Source organism: Balaenoptera physalus (assembly GCF_965194825.1).
Source record: "Balaenoptera physalus genome assembly, chromosome: 5".
Taxonomy (NCBI): Eukaryota; Metazoa; Chordata; class Mammalia; order Artiodactyla; family Balaenopteridae; genus Balaenoptera; species Balaenoptera physalus.
In genome coordinates this window covers 100,722,875-100,742,467 of record NC_138884.1, presented here as the reverse complement: position 1 = coordinate 100,742,467, position 19,593 = coordinate 100,722,875, and the positions used below count along the sequence as shown (strand labels likewise).

Below are 19,593 nucleotides of genomic sequence, written 5' to 3'. Positions count from 1 at the left end.
ATAAGCCAAGGTAAGACCACACAGCTCTGCTGATGTATTCTTCATGCTTTCTGTAAGTGCTACAATAATTTTCCAGACCCTCAATAAATTGGAGGTTCCATATTCTTTTTTATTTTAGAGTTTTCAAGGAAAGTCATGGAAGCTATAATTTGATGGGTTATGGAAAGGCTGAGTGTGTCTGCCTCTTAAGTTTTATTAATATCTAGTTAATACCATAAAGTCCTCTAATAATGGTCCAAAACATTAATTTTAGCAAAGGCTGTATTCACTACATGAATGCCCCAAGTAGCAGCAGAGATTTGGGACCAGGTTTTATAATTCTTAATCTATTTTTATTTCCCTGATCACCATATTAACTCTTGATTTTAATAATGCTTCTACTAGAAAGCATCCCGTACATTTGGCTGGTACATCCAGTTTAGAAAAATTAATCCAAGTCAATCAATTTCCTTGGTAATATCATGATTATAACTTTACTTTTTATATTGAAGCTCTTCTATATAATCTTTTTGAAGGATCTGAAGCATTCTTCATTTGGTATTATTTTATCCAATCAACAAATATCTCTTATCTATTCTTTCAGGTGATATTAAATATGTATTAAGTATACATTAAAAAATATATATCAAATAAATATAAATATATAAAAAGCAATATATTTATGGCTATATATAAAATAATCTAGTATAATGGTATAAAGATCAAGGATACTATAGCTAATAAAACCTGTAGAAATTGAGAGACAATGGAACATCTTCCTTCAGGAGGAAAAATTTGAACTTGGCCTTGAAGGAATGATAGGAGTTGGATTAGGAGACTGTGAGATGAATGAAGCATGTAGGCATGAGTTGATATAAAGGGTGAAGATGAAATCACATGAAGCTTATTTTGGAACACTGAGAATGTCAATTTGGAAAGATGAATATATTGGTGAAAAGAATTGTGAGTAATAAGAAAATTGGAAAGGGTGTTTCAAGCAGAAATAAGTTATCTTCCCCGATTTAACTATGGATGTGACAGAACATTTAGAAGTTACTCTGAAGAAATATTTTGGATCTGCTTGGAAGTTCCTCCTTTTTAGTAATATGTCAGCCACCATGAACAGCCTTTAAAATACTCAATCAAGATTTCCCATTTACCCGTGACCTTTCTGAGAAGCATGTTCACAAAATAACATTTAAAAGATTATGGACCATACTGCAGAACTAGCAAAATTTTGTGGGATGATCATTTTAGTCTGACCATTATAAAGTCATGATTCAGCTTTGGAATTCACCAGAATTATTTATAATGGCCACAGATATTAACACCTGCTCTCATGGCAATTCATCATTAAATGTCACATGAGGAGAAGGATGAAGAAATCTTGTTTTCTTTAAAGTCAACCTATATCTCTTTAAACCAACATTTTTGATTTGACAGAAAACTCTATAACATGGTCACAAACTGGAAGAAAGTAAAACTTTTAAATTTAGGGTCCAACTCTCAGAGCTAGATTTGAAGGGACAATCACACACAGCTCTCTACCTGTGTCTTGCCTCAATTCTTGGCAATGCAAAGTTTAAGCACTATTGTATCTCCTAATATTCCTGCTGAAAATTAGTTCCACTTGTTTTGTCTTACAAGGAACATTAATGTTGCTTTTACCTTTGCTCTCCTTCAACTCTTTCTCTATGCTTTCAACAGAATGGTCTTTCTAAAATCTGAGGCAAACGCAGATCTGATTATACTATATCTTGTTTAAAATCTTCCAATGATTCTTGATTCTTTTCAGGAAGAAGGTTAGACTGATCATGGCAAAAAAGATCACCTCACTAGCTTGTAGATTTCAGCTTATTTATTACATCCTCAGGGAGGCTTTCCCCGATCTCTTCAACCAGGTCAGTTTCACAGCACCCTGCATTTTTTACAGTTTTAGCACTTATCACAATTGTAAATGTACAGCTGTGGCCGTGATAGATAAAATGTCTGTTTTCTTTACTAGAGTGCAAGTTCTATGAAGACAGGAACAAAATGTGTTTTTTAAACCCATTCCATCCTTAGCCACTATCACAGCACTTTGACAAACTGAAGAAACTCAATACATAGTTATTAATATTGTTGATGATGTTTCATGAGTGAGTGAATGGATGAGCCTATGATATGTGCAAAAACTATAGCCATCACCTATTACATTCACAGAATCATAGTGTGTTTGGGAAAAAAAGTACTTTTGAAAACTTTTATTTTAAATCTCTCATTAGTTAGGGAAATTGAAGCCTAGAAACGAAATGACTTGCCCAAGATTGTACAGTTAATCACAATGACAGAACTGGACTTAGAATCTAGGTTTTCACTACTACTCTGAACTCTTTTTATTATGTTATAGCTCCTCTCATCTAACCTCCTCATTCCAAAAGTGCAAGCTCTGAGCCAGAATTGCAGGGAATTAGTGCAGGAGTTGGGTGGCTTCAGTGTCTCCACACTCCTCTATACTCAGGGACTATCAAGCAAATATTTGAATGTTGGTGGTCTGGGAGAGTGGTTTTTGGCTTACTGACTTCATGGTGCCAGGAACTCTTACCCTATGCTTTATTAGTCTAGTCATTCTTAATGTACATATATCATGGTCATGGAAGAACTAGGAAACTGAGTCTGAATAGAACAGGGAAATATCCATACTTCCAGCCAAAGAGCGAAACGGTCAGGTCCAGTGATGGTAATCCCAGACCAGGCTGTTCACATACAAAGAGCAACAGCCATACATGAGAACTTGGACCTATTATTTCACATCTTCAGCTTTAGTTTATCCATCTTTAAATCCATTCACGATATTCTTAATTCTAAGATGCTTTGATTCTGAAAACGTTTCAAGAGATTCTCTTCCTCATCATTGCTTTCTTTTTTTTTTAACTTTGCCTTTTCTGGGTCAATTTCCATAAATTTGTTGCCTCTTAATTATAGCAGTGGAGCTCAGTGTGAAGAAAACACCACACAATGAGTCCCCCATTCATCATAATGTCCCATTACTGCGAGGGTCAGATCACCTAATGTCTTCGCTCCCTTGGGTAGCTCAGGGTTACCCCTAGGTAGTCAGGTAGAGTAGCAGGTTGGCCATTTAATCTCACCCCATTCTCCATTTCACTCCCTTTCTTGTGAACACAAAAGAACTTTAAGCGATCTATCCGGCAGCATTGAAATGCCAACCTTAGTTGGTACTTTGAAAACTCAAAGCCTTTTACAAGATGAATAGCAAACTGTGGATGACAGCTCCTGTGGAGCCATTATTGAATTGCAGCCCTGATGACTGCATTACTTTGGATTTAGATAAAAGACTCCATACAAGACAAATGGTGAGAGGACATCAAACAAGACTGTGTCCATACAGTGACAGAAACAATCCAATTGAAGAAGCTGTTGATTTCCCCAAGGTGCCATACTATTTCTTCCTGAGTAATTTATATTAAAGAAGGAAAGATTGTATATTCATCTTTTATTTATATTTTTCTCTAAAAATACGAATGTCCAGTTGTCAAATCGAAGTCTCACCCCTGCTCTTGCCTGGAAGAGAAATATCGATATAGGAACATGTTAATTATTTTGTATTGTGTTTTATTTAACCACAATAGCAGTGTGTGTAAAGGTTATAGACTGAGAGTTACAATCTATAATGATCAGATAAAAAGATTAGTCAGCAAATCGATAGTTCCCTGTACCAACAGGAAGGAAGCTCGGTATATTCAAGGCAACAATGAGTACAAAGGGTACAGATAAACATCGGGCACCTTTACTTAGATGAAAACTAATTCTAGAGAACTTCCACTACCTCATTAATTATGTACCAAGCTTCAGGAGGCTGAATTGGGTGAAGTATCATTAGGGGCTTTTGGAATGTGTTGAAAATGCTTCTGGCTCTATGAAAATTGCGTGAAATAAGAGCTTTTCTTTCTGTTGGTCTGGCAGATGTTCACACAAACCCAGTTCCTCAAAAGGGCAAGGGTTTCATGGATAGAACTTGCATACATTTTTTATATCCTAAACCTTGGGAACAACAATGCACCAGGCTTTATCTTGCGAAGCACCATCAACATTGTGTAAAACAGAGATTTAAATCTTAATCTACTTAATAAAGAAATAGCACCCTTCATGTAAGTTTTATCCTAAAAAGCTATGTTGACATCCTTTTTTAAAATTTAATTTTATGCTTTTGTGATGACACTGCTCTCATAAAATTTTACACTAAGTGTGTCCTTTGCTTTTTCTGTTTTATTTGGGATTATTTACCTTTCTCTTACCCTTCCATTATGTAAAAACTAATCTATTGATAAGTGGATTTGGATTCGCTGAATTGTGAACTTTGAATAGAACCTTTGTTGTTGAATGGGGAGAGTTGTTTAAGATCTCTTCCGGAATTACATGTAACTTCATTCATTTGCATAACCACGTGTTTTGAATGGGAACTCCCCTCTTAGCATCTTTGACTTGGAGTATTTTCCAAAATCAGACTTGCTCTCTTCTGGACAATTATTCAATTACTCAGGAATTCATCAAGATGAAAGCAGAATGTCATTCATTTGGAATAGAGTCATGTAGAAGAACAAGTTTCAATAACCTAACAACTCAAAAATAGCTTCAGTGGTGTCTCATAGGTGATTCCTGCTTGACATCAATAATTAATATAAAAAAGGAAAGAAAAAGAACTGAAGAATTGACATAATTGAGCTCATAAGAACAGTTTCGTTCTCTTGAAGCCATCTTCAGATATTACTTTACATGGTTGCTTTTAGAAAATATTTTTCCATTCGAATTTTCCATGTTAGAATGGGCAAGTATTAATTTACTTCTTCTGGGTCAGAATATAACCTTAGATGTGCTCCTGCAACTCCCTCATACTGAATCTACTATGAAATACAGCCTATATTATGTTCCTTAAATACAAAATTCCAGAATTATGTGTATATGTGTGTGCTGTCAGTCTCTGGGAACTTGTAAACAAACCTAGCTACTGCTGACTGTCAAAAAAGAAACTGTGCCACCTTTCCTGTTTCCTTTTGGATGTGTATTTGGGAACATGTTCTGTTCAGTGAGCTCACCTGGGCTGTGGCTATTTGCACAGCAATTGAACCACTGAAGAAGGTTCTGATTAGTTTTCAGTAGAACCAATCAGTGACCTTCTGGCTGATTGGCTGAGACCTGGCATACTAGCAATCCTATCACACCTCAGGGCAGACTAACAGTTGTGACTGTAGTTTAATGAAACACTTTGACTTCAAATGTCAACTTAGCTGAAAACTCAATTCCTCTGTCTCCCTTCTCTCCCTTACTGTTTTCCTTCTGTTTCCCTCCCTCTTTCTTTCTTCCTTTCTTCCTTTTTCTTTTTCTTTCTTTCTTTCTTTCTTTCTTTCTTTCTTTCTTTCTTTCTTTCTTTCTTTCTTTCTTTCTTTCTTTCTTTCTTTCTTTCTTTCCTTCTTTTTTCTTTCTTTCTTTCTTTCTCTTTCTTTCTTTCTTTCTTTCCTTCCTCTCTCCCTCCCTCCCTCCCTTCCTTCCTTCCTTCTCTCAATGCCACTGTGACATTTCACGCTCTACAAAGTAATTTCACTCTCTGCCACTGCCATGCTTCAGGCCCTCATTGTTTCTTGTCTGCATTGCTACGGAAGGCTCATAACAGCTCTTGTTCCTCCCCTGACTGCCTCCTGCTTCCACCCATACAATTGCTGTGCCCCAGTATTCCATCCTCCACGATACAGTCAGAGTGATCTTTCTAAAACACAAATCTGTTGACAACATCCTTCTGCTAAAAATACTGCCGTGGTCCCGCACCTCATCTAGGGTAATGATCAGACTCCTTCACAAGGTATCCAGATCCTTGCCTGGTCTGGCCCTTGCTGACCTCCCTGGCTTTATCTCCCGTGCTGTCGCATGTACACATTGCCAGGTGCACCCAGCCTTCTCACACATCCTTCTTTTACACTTGCTGTGCAATGTCCATCTTCCCTCCCTCATACCTTATCCTCACCTGACCTTCTATTTGGCCTGGTTAATTCTCACTTCCTCGTCAAGGGTTAGCTAAAGCATTATTTACCATTGAGATCTTCCAAGACTAACCTCCCAGGGCTGTTCTCCCCAAAACCCCCATCTCACAAATACACACACACACACACACACACACACACACACTGACCCAGACTGTGACATTATTCCTACCACAACATTAACTACATTGCTGCGATAACATTAATTACAAGGTATTGGAATTGTTGATTTACTTAAATATCACTTTTTCTAGAGCCAGGATTCTTAACCCTTTCATACCATGGACCCCTTTGGCGATTTGATGAAGCCTGTAGACCCATCCTCAGAACCATGTTTTTAAACACATAAAGCAACAAAAAAATTTGATTGCAAAGAAAAAAGTATAATGATATAAAGTTACTAAAATATTAACAAAACATATTCTAATATATTATATGTTTTAAATATATTTAATAAAAATATTAAAGTATTAATTAAGAAAGCCTAGCAGCAAGTCCACGAACTATTGTACTTTAGAAGTGGTGGTTACTAAAAACAATATTTCAGGATATCTTCTGCCACTCTAATATGATATTTGTAATTTCTACTTGTGCCAAAGTACTACTGTGGCTTGTTGTCTACATTCCTGATTTTAACAAATGCTAAATTTTACTAAAGGTAAGCAAAACTAAATATATAATTATTATTTCAAGCCAAGTTCATGGAGAACCTGAATTCTAGAATCTTTGTTTCAATTTTAGACCATAAGTTCTTTAAGGGTTTCATTTTAATATACCCAGGACTTGTACAGTACTGGAACATAGAAAAAACTTAAAATGTTTGTCAGCCAAATGTATGAAGGAAGAAATAGTTTAACATTTCATCTAACTTGAACTTTACAGGCCTGTTCCCCCATTAATTAGGCTTTATTCTTCTGATCACATATTCAAAAATTGAAACTCAGAAAGGTTAAGTGTATTTCCCTAGTTCACAGGGCTTAAAAATGTCTATTCCAACATAAAGTGGCCTCCCAGAATGTTGTGTCCAACCTATCTGGTAATCAAGAGAAAGAGAGCAAGTGTGGAAAGGTTATGCTATCAGTGCCTACAAGGAGAAGTGATTTCATACCTTTGATAACTCTTGACTTCCATTATATTAATGTTCCATCAAGTTGGCCAGTGGACTATGTGATATTCATCTGGACTTGATGAGAAAAGCTAGGAACTTGGAGAAGATGATCCTGCCATCCAGGAGAATCTGTCTCACCAAGAGAAATGCTTACTCGGGCTCAGAAACAATCTGAGAATAGCAGGACTAAGGATGGAAATGCCACTTCCCCCGCAGCTCGCTCAGAGAGCAGCACTTGTACAGACCTCGCTTTTTGTTTCATTAGCTCCCTTTGAGCCGAAGAAGAAAAGCAAATGACTGAAACTAGGACAACCCTTTTCATGTTTCAGGATATGAGCAAAGGACAGTTTGGGGCATTCTATTCTGCCCTGTGCATTGAAATACTCGGACCATTGTGGGACACAATGGCTCTCCTTTCAGGAAGGTAGCTTGTTACTGTGTCTTTCTGTTGCTCTGTTTCTCTTCTATCCTTTTTCCTGCTTTAGTTTTTTTCAGTGTCTAGTCTACAAAGAAACTACTCACTAGCAATGCCTGGGCAGGCTCCTTAAGGAAAAGAGAAAGAGAAATTCTCTCTCCACTCCCCAACACACACACGAGAGAAAAGAAAGAGAGGGAGGCAGTGTCAGCCCTGGGATGTACAAGCTATGAGGATGCAACAGTACAAAGTCACTTTAAATACTCCAAACCCTTGTTTCCCTGGCAGTGGTAAATCAAACCAAATAAGGAACAGCTTATATTGTCAAGCTCTGGGAACTTGCTATAAGAATAGGTAAGCTCTTGACATCTGAAATGTCTCTGGTTTAGGTATTTCCTGATCTTTTACTCTTTGCCTATATATTTGATGAGTCAAAATACATATATCAGAAATCATACCACAGTTCCTGGGGGGCTCCCACAATAAGATGTGTTGTATAATATTATTTATATAAGGCAGTGAGACCCTGAATAATTAAGATACTTTAGAACAACGCTAATTTAATTGTGAAGCCTTAAGATAACCACTCTTAGCATCTTCTCATGCTATTACAATTTTTAAAAATACTTTACATTATCTTTTTCTATTTTACTACTCAGCCTCGTTAATATGGTTGTCCTGAGAGTTAAATAGGATAATGTATGTACTATGCTTAACTCAGTGTCTGGCACACAATATGAATCTAATAAATACAGAGTAGCTGGTATTACCCAGGTCCTGTTGTAAACTTGTTTCATTGTGATCTGTCTTCAAATGGCATGCCCAATAAGGATTATTAATATACAACTAATACTTGCCTACACTTTACTGTTTACAAAGTATATTTAAATACATCAATACTTTTAAGTCTCATAAATTCCAAGATCCACTATCTTTCTTATTTTACCAATCGGGTGACTGAATCTTGGATAGGATGTGATTTCCTGAGGGTCCAAGCAAATACACAGTAGAGTAAGAACTAAAATTGCCTTTAGGATTCCACTTAATTGGTTCTTGTTAACTGAAGTTTTACCTTAGATGCAACTGAATCTCTGATAAGTAGAATTATTTTTCTTTTCTCATTTCTTATAGTCACTTGTATGGGCTACTAAAGGCTACAGCTTTAGTGTGCAGAATAGCAATCTGGCAAGCTGATTAAAACATAGATTTCTCTCCCCCTTCCCCTTCCAGACCCTAGAAATTCTGGTTCTAGAGATCTGGGAGGGAGCAGAGAATCTGCATGTCTAATAAGCTCTCAGGGGATGGAGAGCCTCTTGTTTCAGAAACCTCATCTTCAGCAGCACAGCCACAGCTCATTTCACCATCAGTGGATGTCTCGAGATATGTTTGTCACAATCCAGAAACCCATCTGCACAAGAAACTTCACAGCCATGCTGTATTGTATATATTTTTAAAATTTTTTTGTATATCATGATGCTTTGCCATATTAAAAAACGTTTCTGGCTGGGGAGAGACTGTCCCTCCTGAGGCTAGCCAATGCTTAGAGACAGCAAAGGACTCAGCTGGGAGCATACCTTTGATATGTAAACTAACTAGTCCAGATCCAAATCGCCTCTCTCTGGCCCATGCACCGAAGGAAGCAATATTCCTCTGATTGAATCGTCCCAGGGTTAGGTACCAGGCAGCTAGAGACCACCATTATGACCCAAAGCCCAACAAAACTATTCAAACTAGCCAATCCTAACTGTTTTCTCTACCCTGTTTTGACTTTCTCATGGAAACTCCAATAAAGCTTTTTGCCTAAGCTTTCTGCTTACTCCTGTCTTTTGCTATTTGATCAAAACGTGGCACTTCCCCTGTGACTCCGCATGGCATGCGGTGATCCCCTCTTTAGGACGTAGGAATAGAATAAACTTGTTTTCTTCTGTCCCTTCTGTGTCCCCTCTTGTGGCTACACCTAACTGCCCATCAACTAAAAGAACACAGAATGCATGCTATCTTCAGGCAAGAAAGGAAGGCGCAGCTCTCTTTTCCAAATGAGTTATCCTGAGTTGTGCATTTTCAGCAGTACATTCTGTCCAGCTCACAATCAGGCACCTATAGAATAATGTCTTTAAGGACACTGGTGATCAAGGCACCCCTGCAGGTTTCAGGCATGGTTTTAGCACATAGGACTTTCCATTGTCTTCTGACGGCAAGTTCAGCCTCCTGCTGCCCAGCCCCTATCTCTCATTAAACCTCTTTGAATAGCCCTGCTGCAGCCATGAATCATACACTGAGGGCTTCACACAGGCTGGGTTTATTGAGCTGCATTATAGGAGACTATATCTCAGATGGCCCCGGTGCAGCCAAAACAATCTGTCTCTTTTAATTCTTCCTGTCACCTCATTAAGTATATGGCAACGTTGACAATAAAACACATTTTCGCACAAACACAACACACACACTATCCCCAAAATGTAACATTTCCTCCTCTTGTATTCAGATGTGGTTGTAAATATCCAGTCATTGAAAGATTCATTAAGCAAACATATGTGCCAGGGTACTGTATATAACTGACAGAGGCAAAGAACAGTCTCTACGGACACATAAAGCAATTAAAAATAACTGTGCTTCAAAGCAGGCTACTATAATACAAAGGTCAGGTCCATAAATATGAACAGGATGGCAGTAATGTCTCTATCCAAATATACCCCCAAAACACAACTACAACAGGTCAGAACTCAAAGGTTAATGTAAAAAAAAAAAAAAAAAAAAAAAATCTGAAATTATGCCATATTCTTCTTATGCCTTTTTCTTCTTGTCTTTTCATCAAAGGTTAATATATGTGAATCCAGTGGAAAAATTGTATCAGGGCCAAATATGTTTCATCAGCCAGTATTTTATTCAATGCAAAATATTTATCCTTGTACACATGACAAAATGAAGGAGCTCTAGCAAATTTTCTGTGGAAGGTAAATGTCTGTCACTTTCTCTCTCATTTACCAGGTTGCTTGTTTTTACATGAACTGCGCTGAAGTTTGCATTCCACTCAAAGCTGTAGAGAGACTGTTCTGAGGAACGGGATAAGTTTTGCAGTAACACACAGAGTGTGATAATAAGATTTATGCACGATTGTAAAGAACGTGCTGACAGATGGAAAAGGAGCCACCTTGGTCTGCCCAGGATTCACTTTGATATATATTTAAAAAATCATACTTCACCTGACTCTGGTTCAAACAGCAGTTCTTCCTCCTGCTGTCTTCCAGGAACAGAAATATTTTAGAGTATATAGAAAAATTCCAACCCCCAGTGGACTGATTCGCTAAAATTTCAAGTTCTATGCACATCAGAGTATCATAGGTCCTGTATTACCATTCAAGATGTCATGTGCAATGAAAAACTTATTCCCTCCAACATGAATCTCTGTGTAGTAAGTGCCTTAGATAGCGAGCAAATAAATGCAGCAAGGAAAAATGATGTGAACAGAATGGTTCCCACAATGGAGAGGCACTTCCCCTCTGAAAAGCAAAATGCCAGCTTATTTGCCAAGGATTAGTTTGCACCAAAGGAAATTAAAATATGAATGCAGATTGTATTAGAGAATTCAGGTCATCTCTACCCCTCCATGATGTTGTGACATCTCACAGCATATTGATTAAAGGAAAAGAGCACCGTGAGGTAAATTCCTTACTCTTAAGAATAAGGAAGCAAAATGACCACCCCATCCAATCCCACCTCCTTGCTTCTCTAAGGTTTGGTGTCAGCTTTCTAAGGGAGAGAAAACCAGCTCCTGTTGGCTAACTTCTCTCTCTTAGACCTTATAACTATGTTCTTGGAAAAACCAATTCCATGCTTAAAAAAAAAAAAAAAAATAGGAAACACAAGAAAACTCAACCACTTTCCATTCATCCTTTTGACCAAATATACCTATATTTTCTAGGGCTGCCATTACAAAATGCCACAAACTGAGTAGCTTAAACAACAGAAATTTCTTGTCTCATAGCTCTGAAGGTCAGAAGTCTAAAAGCAGGATATTGCCAGAGTTGGTTCCTTCTGAGGGCCATGAAAAAAGATCTATTCCAGGCCACTCTCCTTAGCTTGTAGATGGCTGGCATTTCCCTATCTGTCTTTTCACATCACCTTTCCTCTGTGTCCAAATTTCCCTTTTTCATAAGGATGTCAGTCTCAGTAGTATTGGTTGAAGGCCCATCCTAATAGCTCCATTTTCACCTCTGTAAAGACCCGATTTCCAAATAAGTTCACATTCTGAGGTACTGGGGGATTAGAACTTCAATATGAATTTTGAGGACACACAGTTCAGCCCGTGATGACTACTGGATGCCGGATTACTTCTGTATGTGTGTGGCAGGGAGGAGCTATCCAACGACTATTAGCTCCTGATCTCTTCAACTCGAGTGACCTTCAGCTGCAATCCACTTACACTGCCTAATCATTTGCATGCTTTATCTAGCCTGTACACTGTATACACCCATCAGGTCTAAAAATTTAAATTTAGATACTCGATCCTTTGACCACTCTCTGCTCATACCAGTTTTCTCATTTCTCTACTTCCTTTACATCATCAGTTACAACTTATGTTATTGTATGGAACGTTAGTGTTTTAGTATGGCTAATGGTACACAGAGGAAGATAAACGGTGTGTGGTCAAATACATTTAGAAGAATAGGGTTAATAAAAGTAGAAATACTTCTTTACTGAAGAAATTTAGTACACTAACATTTATTCTGAATAACCAAGATTTGTGACAGCTTTAAACTAATTTATATGAGCAATTTGAAAAATAGCAATGAGGCCTAGTGATCCACAGAACATCAGTTTGCAAATTAGTGTATTACGACTGTTCTTTAATCCAGAACCCCCATTTCACTCTTTCCCTTCATTCTAGTTATGTTTCTCCTCCTTAGAATTCTTGGATATATCGCTTACCCATTTGTTTGCTAAATAGTCCTTCCATTTAGTCTTATTTTCAAAGCCACCAAGCAACTCTGTGCCGTGTCTATTACCACATGCACACTCATGTTCTCCAAACTTCAATGGGCCTCCAGAACTGCAAGCAAGAGTATCCATGCTACATCCTTTCCCCCCCAGATAGAATATATTTATCGCTGTTTACTGGGTCACCTGCTCACCTACCTCACTCTCATCTCCTACATCACAGGGAAAAATGATAGCGCTCGTTGCCACTAGGTTGGGATTTGCTCAGCTCACAGACTTCTCACTTTCTGTCTATAAACAGTAAAAACAACATGCATGGACACAGAGCTTCTGCCACTGCCCCCTCCATTATCAGTGAAAAGCCATTCCCCCCTGAAGGCAAATCAGTCCTCCCTGTCTTTATCCCTATTACTCCTGCCATCTCAGGGATCACCTCCATCTCTTTCCCATCTTTATCTCCTGTATCTTCAATTCTACTAGTTCTTTCCCCTAGTGTATTAAACCAGATCAAAGGGTCTTGTTTTAATTTTGTTTTCCTTTTTTCACAACTCCCTTCTTGAGTTCTGATTTAATCTTCCTTTTTTTATTGTTGTTTTAAATTTTTTTTGTTGTTTTTTTAAAAAATTTCTTGTCTTTTTAAAAATTTTCTATTTTTTTATTTTTTTATTTTTTGGTCTTTTTATCTACCTTTTTTTTTTTTTTCAGTTTAAAAAGCCAGTCTTTTTTTTTGAATCAGCTATACATATACATATATCCCCATATCTCTTCCCTCTTGTGTCTCCCTCCCTCCCACCCTGCCTATCCCACCCCTCTAGGTGGTCACAAAGCACCGAGCTGATCTCCCTGTGCTATGCGGCTGCTTCCCACTAGCTATCGGTTTTACATTTGTCTACCTTCTTTTTTTTTTTTAAAGATCTACCTTCATAATTTCCATGTTCTTACTTGCAATAACTTTTCCATCAACATTAGAACTGTTTTCTAAAGATGTCTCTTATTTGCCATATTCACTGGGCACAAAGAAAGTGTGGATCTTGGGTTTACAGTCTAGGATTTCAGTTCTATTTTTAGCTTCTTAGCGTTGTGATCACTGATGTTTTTTTTACACTCCTTCAGCTTCGGTTTTTCCTTCTTTTAAGGGGCAATGTTAATTTCATCTGAGCAGGATCTCTGGAATAATAAATTAGATATTATATGAAAGGCTTCCAAAAAAGAATGAAATAATGTCATTTGCAGCAACATGGATGCAACTAGAGATTATCATACTAAGTGAAGTAAGTCAGAAAGAGAAAGACAAATACCATATGATATCACTTATATGTGGAATCTAAAATATGGCACAAAGGAACATATCTACAAAACAGAAACAGACTCACAGACATAGAGAACAGACTTGTGTTTGCCAAGGGGGAGGGGGGTGGGAGAGGGACAGAGTGGGAGTTTGGGGTTAGTAGATGCAAACTATTACATTTAGAATGGATAAACAACAAGATCCTACTGTATAGCACAGGGAACTATATTCAATCTCCTGGGATAAACCATAATGGAAAAGAATATTAAAAAGGAATGTATATATGTGTATAACTGAGTCACATTGTTGTACAGCAGAAATTAGCACATTGTAAATCAATTATAATTCAATAAAAAAAGAAATTAAAAAAACCCACCACAACTACAACGACCACCAACACAAAGGCTTCCAGGAGGCAGGCAGTAGTGGTTAACTCCTTCCAGGCGACCCCCTCTCCCTAATCCTATGACACTGTTCTTTATTGTCTCATTGAAATTCTCTCTCCCTGTTCATGGAGTAGCATCACCTCTTGAGTCTCTTCTTAGTGCTTTGGTTGCTCTAACCTCTCTCCATTCCTTCCCATGTAGTGTGGATATCTGTCAAATTTTTTCTCCCTTGAGTTTTCTTTCCTTCTTAATCTAAATTTTCACAGTTTCAACTACCATTTTCTAAGGATTCACTTAAAAAAAAAAAGAGTTTGCAACCTGAGCAATTTGTCTAACTCCAAACTAGTATATCTTAAGTATTTACTGAGCATCTCCCCTTAAATGTCCTATAGGAAATTCAAATATAAAATGTCCAACATCGAATCCATTGTCTGTGTGCACCAGAAAGCTGCCCCCCTCTTGTTCCTTTGTCTCAATAAATGACACCACTTTTGGTATACATAAGATAATTTTAGGTGCTATACGACCATAGCAATAGGTACCATTTAATTAGTTAATAAAAATAGTATTCACTTTTCATTTTTTAAATTCAAATCCTTCAAGCTACATCAAAGATAAAGTTTCTGTTTTGGACTTAATATGTCTTTAGTGCTTCTATAGTATTTCAGAAACTCCCATTTTAACAAATAGAGATGTTTCAGAAACTTTAACAAGTCGGACTTTGAGAGAGTTGACTTTGTCAATTTTATGTTTAAATTCTATCAGTGATAAATTATTCTCATTTTACACTTATAGCTTGGATATGTTTCTAATCAAAAGGTATTTAAACGACAGTCAATTTAAAGGAAGATATTAAATAATATTACATTACTATACTAATATAGGGAAAAGCATGAAGAGCATATGCAAACTATGGTGTTTGGGAAACATAGTATAACTTACCTTTTTCTCTCAAGACCCCCTAATACTGCCTTAGCTTAATTTTCCATAAGTTTTTACATGAGATACTGCAAAGATTTTCTACTTGGAATCCTTTACTCTTGTCTCACTTTCCTCTTATTTACCTTCTAAGTCACTGCCAGGATAAGTATTGAAAAGCCTGGATTACAACACCGTGCTTTCTGTGATTAAGATCCTTCATTGAGGACTTATTGATTTTTTTTCTTCTCAGCACCCTACAGCATTTTGGTCAGACTGCTTCCTGCACTTTACATGTCCTTATGCCCCAATGTGTCTGCCTGTCTCCCATTGGTTCTTTAGTGCTTCAGTCAGAATTCCTGAATAAAGATGATGGGATAAATACATCCATATCTTGTTTTATCCCATCCCAGATTCTCACTAAAATGATAAAAGAAAAACCTAAGCAGAAAAGTTTGTTGTTGTTGTTGCTGTAGAATAAAAATAATTGGAAAATATGTAAAGGACTCAGAAAATGACACCACCCACAGAAGTACTCCTACTGACATATGAACCAACTTCCTCAAGACATAGGATTAGCTAAACAGCTATGAGCAATAAACCAGTAAAAGTTTCCCAAACAGCTACTTTAATATCGGTTTTAAATTGCAAATATGAAAATACATTCTTGAAAGAGGCAATTTTGATACTGTAAAATGTCAAATAATAATCATAATCTAAAACACCAGATTATAAGAAAAAAAAGTAATAAAAGAAAGTAATTTTGTTTTAATTATCAAGGGATAGTGATTAGAAACATGTCATTTAAAAAATAACCTTTTTATTTTAGAACAGTTTATACTTACAGAAAAATTATAAAGATAGTACATAGGGTTTCCATAGAATGTGCATGGAGTCCTCTATTATTAGCATCTTACATTTATTACGTTTAATGGTGCATTTGTTACAATTCATGAACCAATATTTTATATTATCATTTAAGTCCCACTCTTTATTCAGATTTCCTTGGGCATTCCCTAATGTCCTTTTTTTTTGTTTCCAGGATCCCACTCTGGTACCATATTGCATTTACTTACTGTGTCTCCTTAGAATCCTTTTGACTGAGATAGTTTCTATGATTTTCCTTGTTTTTGAAGACCTTGGCAGTTTTGAGCAGTGCTGGTCAGATTTTTTTTTTTTTTTTTTTTTTGATGTGGACCATTTTTAAAGTTCTTTTTTAAATTGAATTTGTTACAGTATTGCTTCTGTTTTACATTTTGGTTTTTTGGCTGTGAGACATGTGGGATCCTAGCTCCTCGACAAGGATTGAACCCACACCCCCTGCATTGGAAGGTGAAGTCTTAACCACTGGATCACCAAGGAAGTCTCCTGGTCAGATATTTTGTAGAAAGTCCTTCAAAGGGATTTGTCTGATGTTCCTTTCATGACTAGATTAGGGTTCCTTTCATGACTAGCTGAGGGCATCACTATGTGGGTTTTGGGGAGGAAGACCACAGAGGTAGCGTACCATTTTCATCACATCATATCAAAGATACATTCTATCCACAGGACTTATCATTGTTGATGTTAACTTTGGTCATCCGGCTAAGATAGTGTTTGTCAGGTTTCTCCACTGTAAAGACTTTTTTTCTACCCCTCATTCAATACTATATTCTTTGAAAGGAAGTTGGAATATACAGCCCACAGTCAAGACGTGAGGAGTTATGGTCCACTTACTTAAGGGTGAGTAATCTACATAATGTATGCAAATAAAAATGTCATTTAGGTGGTTAGGAAAATCCCAGGATGGAATGCAGAATATGACAAAACAATCTGACTGTATTAAAAATTTAGGAAACAACCTCACTAAAGGAGATGAGAGAAAAATGTGCTGATCTAAGTTAACTTTGGAAATTAATGGAATCTGTAAAGCTAAAGTCAAAAACAGTACATAATTACTGTAATTTAGTTGATAATGTTGCTTTCCTACAGGGTTATTAGTTTAAAATTATCATACTGCTATACATGTATACAGGAATTGAACAATTAAGTAAATGGATGGTAAATGGTGAGAGCCAGGTGGGAAGTGAGAATTTACAGGTAAGAATGTTTTAATGGATTAGAGTTGAGGGCATCACCATGTACTCACGTTTACCTTAATATACACAGATAATAGCATATAGAAATATTTACAGAGAGGTGCACATACACTGTTTAGTATACACATATATATTTCCTTGTTCTGTCAGCTGCGATAGTCTGGAAGCAGCAATGTCCCAGTATCAACAAGTATATCTGGTACCCAGGTCTTAGTTCCTCAGTATTATTTTTCAATAAAAGAATGTAGAGTTCCTTGGAGAAATGGTTGATTCGTGGACTGGGGCAGGAAATATAAAAGATGAGCCTGAAGTATTTTGCAGTGCCAGAGGTAAGGAAATGCTAAGAAAAAAATATTTTAAACCCTATTATGATGGGACCATGTCAAAGGACACAAGAGATATTAAAAGAACTCCCAGTGGCCAAAGTTGTAACAATGTGAGCAAAGAAAATAATGTTGGACTATAAAATAAATATCTGTGAGTACACATGGGTATAAATAAATTTTTTAATAAATAAATGGGGAGAAGAGACAAGTCTCCTATACAGAAGAATTCCAAATAAGATATGTGTGATTTTGGCATTTGTAATTTTGTGAAAGAAAAGTCCAATGTTTTTTTCTCAAATATTTTAAAGTTAACCTGGGGGAAAATATATGATGAAAACAAGATTTCCCAATTCCAAATCAGCATTAAAAATAACAAAAAAGTAGATCATAGGCAACAAAAAGGAATACTCATAAAAGAAATTTAAAATGAAGGACAGAAAATCAAATTCAATATTCATTTTATTTTCCCATATCAAAAATATTAATTCACTAGTTCTTTGATTGAGCTCAGAGAAGTTTATATTGAAAAATTGTCCAGGCTATTACAAAGTATATTGGACGTTGTGAGCTACTGACATTGAGAAAATTTTGACAAAGATAATGAAGACAAAGAGATAATGCACTTATGTTGCATTAGGAAATAAAAGGAATGCAGCCTCAAATATGGAGGACATTAAAGATAATTTAAAATTCTATATATTTTTGAAAGTATCAATGAAATAGATAATTTTCCAGAAAAGAATTTATTATAAAAATTGATATTTTATGAAGAAGCTTAAAAATAATCTCATAAACATTAATGAAATAGAAAATATTATCTAGGAAATAATTACCAAAAGATTATTCTTACCAATAATTTTATGTTGAGTTCTTTGAAACCAGTTTTAAACTATTTCTTATTACAGTAGTTGTTGAAAAGCTTCCCAATTTCAATTATAAACCAAGAAAAATTCTTTATCAAAACATGAGAAAAATGAGTCAATTAATAAAAAAGACTAAAGATATTTAGAACCATCACTGCAATATATTAGCAAATCAAATGTAGCTGGTTATTAAAAGATAACACACTGTGACCAAATAGGTTTTTATTCCAGGAATGCACTAACAATTCAATATTAGGAAGCCAAGTAATAATTCATAACAATAATTGATCAATGGAGAAGAAAGAAAAAAATTATCTTGATAGGTGTTGAAAAGGCATTTAAAAATAATTCAACATCAATTATTGATAAACAAATGTTAGTCAACTAGCAATAGGAGATAAGAATAAATCCCCAAGGTGATGAAGGCTATCTATTTCAAACAACATTATAGCTAATTGTAGCTATAATGTAACATTATAGCTAATTGTAGCTATAATGTAACATTATAGCTAATTGTAGCTATAATGTAACATTATAGCTAATTGTAAAAAAAATAGGGGCTTCCCTGGTGGCGCAGTGGTTGAGAATCTGCCTGCCGATGCGGGGGACGCGGGTTCAAGCCCTGAACTGGGAAGATCCCACATGCGGGAGGATCCCACATGCCGCGGAGCGACTGGCTCCGTGAGCCACAATTGCTGAGCCTGCGCGTCTGGAGCCTGTGCTCCGCAACGAGAGGCCGTGATGGTGAGAGGCCCGCGCACCGCGATGAGGAGTGGCTCCCGCTTGCCGCAACTGGAGAAAGCCCTCGCGCAGAAACGAAGACCCAACACAGCCATAAATAAATAAATAAATAAATAAATAAAATTTAAAAAAAAAGATGGGCCCATCAAATGACATTTAAAAAAAAAAAATAGAGTCTTTCTATTTTGTCTTGAATAAGACAAAGATCGTTATTACAGTTTGTTTACTTTTTAAAAAGTTGTTTATTGATGTATATTTTATAAACAATAAAATTCACTCTTTTAAGTGTTTAGTTTGATGAGTTTAAAGGTGTAGTTACATAATCATCAGAATAGTAAAAAAAAGGAGTATTTTCTTCACTACATATGTTTTCTCTTGTCTGTTTCTCTCACTCTGCTCCCAGACCTGATGACTACTCTTCTACTGTATGTCCCTGTATATTTATCATTTCCAAATTCCCTGTAAATGGAATCATATAGTCTATATCTTCTTTACATAATGCACAATGCTTTTAAAATTCA

At 36.4% G+C, this 19,593-nt stretch overlaps 1 long non-coding RNA gene across 13 annotated transcripts in view; it reads left to right on the top strand.

Moving 5' to 3' along the window:
- LOC309660941 overlaps nucleotides 1–19,593 on the top strand; it is a 244,056-nt gene that overhangs the window by 208,764 nt on the left and 15,699 nt on the right. For 2 of the 13 annotated variants that reach the window (XR_014263734.1, XR_014263735.1), the window contains one exon: nucleotides 10,523–16,095. The exons of 7 other annotated variants lie outside the window; for them this stretch is intronic. This is a non-coding gene — a long non-coding RNA (uncharacterized lncRNA). Of the gene's footprint in view, nucleotides 1–1,774; nucleotides 3,301–3,942; nucleotides 5,374–8,764; nucleotides 10,345–10,522; nucleotides 16,096–19,593 lie in introns of those variants that run through there. 4 more of the 13 variants (XR_014263738.1, XR_014263739.1, XR_014263736.1 and 1 more) reach the window with 3 other exon arrangements.